The sequence below is a fragment of the Apium graveolens genome, chromosome 7, assembly GCF_009905375.1.
Source record: "Apium graveolens cultivar Ventura chromosome 7, ASM990537v1, whole genome shotgun sequence".
Classification (NCBI taxonomy): Eukaryota; Viridiplantae; Streptophyta; class Magnoliopsida; order Apiales; family Apiaceae; genus Apium; species Apium graveolens.
Window position 1 is genome coordinate 141,695,632 of NC_133653.1, and position 5,161 is coordinate 141,700,792.

Here is a 5,161-nt window from a genome sequence, read left to right on the forward strand (position 1 = left end):
TTTTCAGTCGAAGATAAACCCGCACCTCCATGAGTTTGTTGTTGAAGTTGGAGTTGTTGTCTTGGTGCGAATTGTTGCTGAAACCCAGTAAGATTGAATTGCTCGTTTCCAAACTGCTGGAACGGCTGTTGTATCGCATTCTGATTATTAGGGCAATTCCAGTTGTCGGGATGATAAGTGTCTGGAACTGGTTACCGCGATCTCTGATAGTTTCTCGCAAACTGAGCTGATTCACTAGATATAGCGCATTGCTCCGTCGCATGCGAAAATTGCACATAGCTCACAAACACTGATGATCTGATTAACACCATAGTTAGCCAAATAATCGATCTTCATAGACAACTCCTTTAGTTGAGCAGTGATAACCGTAGCTGTATCCACTTGAAGAACTCCTGCTACCTTGCCCTGTGGCAATCTATGAGTTGGATATTGATATTTATTAGCAGCCATCAGTTCAATTAGATCATAGGCTTCCTTATAGCTCTTTGCCCATAATGCTCCACCTGATACTGCATCGAGCATGGGTCTTGATTGTGCTCCCAAACCGTTATAGAAGCAATTGATGATCATCCAATCAGGCATTCCATGATGAGGACACTTCCTAAGCATCTCTTTGTAGCGCTCCCAAACTTCACATAGAGTTTCTCCCGATTGCTGCGTAAATTGAGTAATATCATTCCTGATTACAACTGTCTTTGCCATAGGGAAGAATTTAGTGAGAAACTTTTGAGCAAGATCTCCCCAAGTAGTAATCGAACCAGCTGGTAGAGAATGTAATCAGCACTTAGCCTTGTCCCTCAGAGAGAATATGAATAGTTTTAGCTTCACAGCATCTTCAGAAACACTGTTAAACTTGAAGGTGTCGCAGATCTCAATGAAATCCCTAATCTACATATTGGGATCTTCCGTTGGAGAACCCCCAAACTGGATTGAATTTTGCACCCATTGAATTATGTTAGGCTTGATCTCAAAGGTATTAGCTGTGATAGCTGGCCTGATAATGCTAGATTGAATGTCATTGATCTTGGGTTGAGAAAAATCCATCAAGGCTTTCGTTCGTGCTGCTGGATCTCCCATTGTAATGAGTACCTGAAACACAAACAAATAAACCGCGAAACTAAAAAAATCCGAGTCAGCGAACTTTAATGACCACTGATGACAAGCACATAAACTAAAAATTAACACTGAGTCCCCGGCAGCGGCGCCAAAAACTTGTTAGGGTGGAAACACGCGCTAAAATTCATGCAATTATACGCGTTCACAAGTAGTATAAGATATAAATCAGATTTATTCCCACATAGACTGGTTTAGGTTAAGTTCAATTTAGGCACCTATGCAACAATGTATGGTTATCGCTCAATGCTAAGACAAATATAACAAATTGGGTTTTGATTAAACTAAGAGATTATAATAAATAACATTAACTAAGAGAATTGAGGTTGAATTACTATATATGATAAACATGGGATCCTAACTTTATTAAATACTTCATTCAATAGCCTTTTTGTTCTTAACCTTAGCATGCAATGGTGATGACACTAATCAGATAACACGAAACTAGTAAACGCCAACTTTCATTGTACGAATACCCTACTACCAAGCATCCACAAAAGAGATAGAAGTTGAATAGACACCAATTATGCTTAGTCCTTATATATCTATAAGAATTGAAAAACATAACGGTTTAATGTGCACATTATCTATCGCGATTACATAGGGCAAGTAAGATGGTTAAAATTACCTACGAATCATGCATCACAATTACATGAACCTATGCTAGCATGGCAAGTTCTAAACCTCTATATTCACTGTAGATAAACACGTTATCTTATATGTTAGCTACGCATATAAGACGAATAAGCACAACCAATACTAGGCTATCATACAATCACCACACACCAATCTACTGTAACTTTTAAATCCTTCAAATCCCTGAACCCACCTAAATTCAAAGGGATAATTGATCCCATAGAAGCTAGGTGTTAGGAATATGTTGTGTACTTGATGATAAATTAAACAAAACGCTTAGTAGATTTTAGTTAAGTGAAACTGTAGCTTACAATGGATGATCAATTCAATATCCGTTGAAAGAGTAGCTTATGTAACAATAAGACTAGTAGCACATTTATGCATACTTAAAGTAACTTAGTGAGCTGGATGTTGTAGAATGTTTAAGTCATGTCGACTACTAGATTAATATGCAAGATAGGATGGTTAATTGTAAATATTAGATGCCTTATAATCTTATATAAATGAAATGGAGTCAAATGGCAAGAAGACAGTCTCAATGGATGATTCACAAAGTTTCAACAGATGATCAACATAAGTATCGATGGATGATCAATTTGAGCTTGAACGGATGATCAACCAAAGTTTCGACGGATGATCAGATTCAAAAGATCAGTTGATAGTGACTTGACAGTCACATGCGTTGGTTATATGTAATTGGAATGTGGCAGCCTAATTTAGGTTTTAGTGAACAAAAGAAGCATTTCCATTTCCATGCTAAACAGAAGATATTCAAAGATGCTAGAAAGAGAAGTGTAGTACCATGTAATTAGACTAGAAATAGTTTATCTTATTATCTTGTCTTTTTATCATGTAACTTGGTGATATAAAAACCAAGTGCAGCAAGTTGAATAGCAACCAAGTAAGTAAGCATTTTACCAGAGAAATAGATAAGGCAAAATCTGTAAAGAATTTCTCTGTTCTTGTTGTTCAACTTATAAGCAGCCGTGTATATTTTGTAACACAAAGTTCTCTACTTAATATATATCTCTGGTGGAAAAGTTCAATCCACCAGAAAGTTTTTAAATAATTATATTTAAATGCTTTGTGTTTTGATTTCTAGTTAACTTTCATTCCGCACTATTCCAAAATCAAACACAGTTATTTATTTGTAGAAGAACTGTTCTTGAACTCCAAAAAAAACCAGAATTCCATTCAACCCCACCCTTCTGTAATTCTTGTTTAGATTGTTTAGGAATAACAATTGGTATCAGAGCAAGCTCTTGAAGAACAAAGAGTTTAAAGATCACAACAATTAACAAGATGAGCAGAAAAGATGTTGGAGTAAAAATTCATTTCTGGACAAAGACAACTATCACCATTGGAAGGTGAAGATGTACCTGCATCTTCTATCTCAAGATGAAGCATATGTGTGTTAGGGCAGAAACACGAGCTAAAATTCACGCAATTATACGCGTTCGCAAGTAGTATAAGATATAAATCAAATTCGTTCCAACAAAGACTGGTTTAGGTTAAGTTCAATTTATGCACCTATGCAACAATGTATGGTTATCGCTCAATGCTAAGACCTACAACAAATTGGGTTTTGATTATACTAAATAATCAGATAACAATGGTGATGGCACTAATCAGATAACATGAAACTAGTAAACGCCAACTTTCGTTGTACGAATACCCTACTACCAAGCATCCACAAAAGAGATAGAAGTTGAATAGACACCAATTATGATTAGTCCTTATATGTCTATAAGAATTGAAAATATAACGGTTTAATGCGCAAGTTATCTATTATGATTACATAGGGCAAGTAAGATGGTTAAAATTACCTACGAATCATGCATAACAATTGCATGAACCTATGCTAGCATGGCAAGTTCTAAACCTCTATTTTCACTGTCGCTTTAATAGAGATTAACACGCTATCTTATATGTTAGCAACGCACATAAGACGAATAAGCACAACCAATACTAGGATATCATACAATCACCACACACCAAGATATTGAAATAAATTAACTATGAAAATCTATAAGTAAATCCGTTAGAACCCCACGATAATGATTAGTTCATAATCAAACTCATCATCACCATGGGTTCCAATGAAAGCATGATAATAAACAATATAAGAGTACCAGGGTTCAAGAACAAATTGAAAACAAGCATCCAAGTATCAACTATATTAAAGAAAACAAGAGTCTTCTTCTCCGTAGCCTTCTCATGCTCTTTAGGTCTTCTTATTGCTCTCCCAGGCCTCCTTCTTGTTAAAAACGTCTTTTTATGGGTATATATAGGCTCCAGGATGACCAGGACTCTCAAAATCTTCAATTTCGACTAAAATCAAGATTTTGGGGTAGAAATCGGGTGCGGCTGTGCTGAAATAGTGATTTTCGCAGCGCGGACGCGCTGCCTTCTGGCGCGGTCGCGCTGACATTCTGGAATTTTTCCGACAAATCTTGTTTTGGCCATATCTTGAGTTCTGCTCGTCAGAATTAGGCGATTCAACTGCCCATGTGAAGCTAACGATATTCTCTACAACTTGAGAATGGGTTTCTAATTCTGATCTCTTTTCAGCATATTTCCTTCAAAAGCTCATTTCTTCATTTAACTGATGCCTGAAATGCAATAACGCAAAAATACATCAAAAATACCAATAACTTGAGTCCAAAATACCAACTTAAGCCTGAAATAAAGCATTCCAAGTAGATATAAATTCCACTTATCAATGTGGACTGCATTCAGAAAGGTCCATATGTCCCTATGAGAGTTGCTACAGGAAATGAACCATCTGTCCCAAAGCCTAGAGCATAATGGTCTGATCCTGATACTGAACAAGTTCATAAGGATAAAAAGGCCATGAACATTCTGTTTAATGGTGTTAATGGTGATATGTTTGACAACATCATAAACTGTAAAACTGCTAAGGATGTCTGGGACACAATTCAAGTTATATGTGATGGAACTGAGCAGGTAAGGGAAGACAAAATGCAACTCTTGATTCAGCAATATGAGCATTTCCACAGTGAAGAAAGTGAGTCACTCACTGACATTTTCAGTAGATTTCAAAAATTAATGAATGCTCTAAAATTGCATGGAAGGATCTATCAAACAAAAGATTCAAACCTCAAATTCCTTAGATCTCTACCAAAGGAATGGAAGCCTATGACAGTCTCATTGAGAAATTCTCAAGATTACAAGGAATTCACCTTGGATAGACTGTATGGGATTCTAAAGACTTATGAGCTTGAAATAGAGCAAGATGAGAAACTGGAGAAAGGAAGAAAGAAGGGAGGATCCATTGTATTGGTTGCTGAGCAAGAAAAGGAGAAGGAGACAAAGGTTGAAGTTGTTGAATCTGCACCAAACCATAGAGTTTGTGAAGGCAAGGGAAAAGGGCTAGTAGCTGAACATGAAG

The 5,161-nt window shown here is 36.6% G+C and overlaps 1 non-coding gene across 1 annotated transcript; it reads left to right on the top strand.

The window, feature by feature from the left end:
* The first annotated feature begins 580 nt into the window (after positions 1–580).
* LOC141675563 (small nucleolar RNA R71) lies at positions 581–687 on the top strand. Its single transcript, XR_012556210.1, has one exon. It is a non-coding gene; the product is annotated as a small nucleolar RNA R71 (small nucleolar RNA).
* The last annotated feature ends 4,474 nt before the right edge of the window (positions 688–5,161 follow it).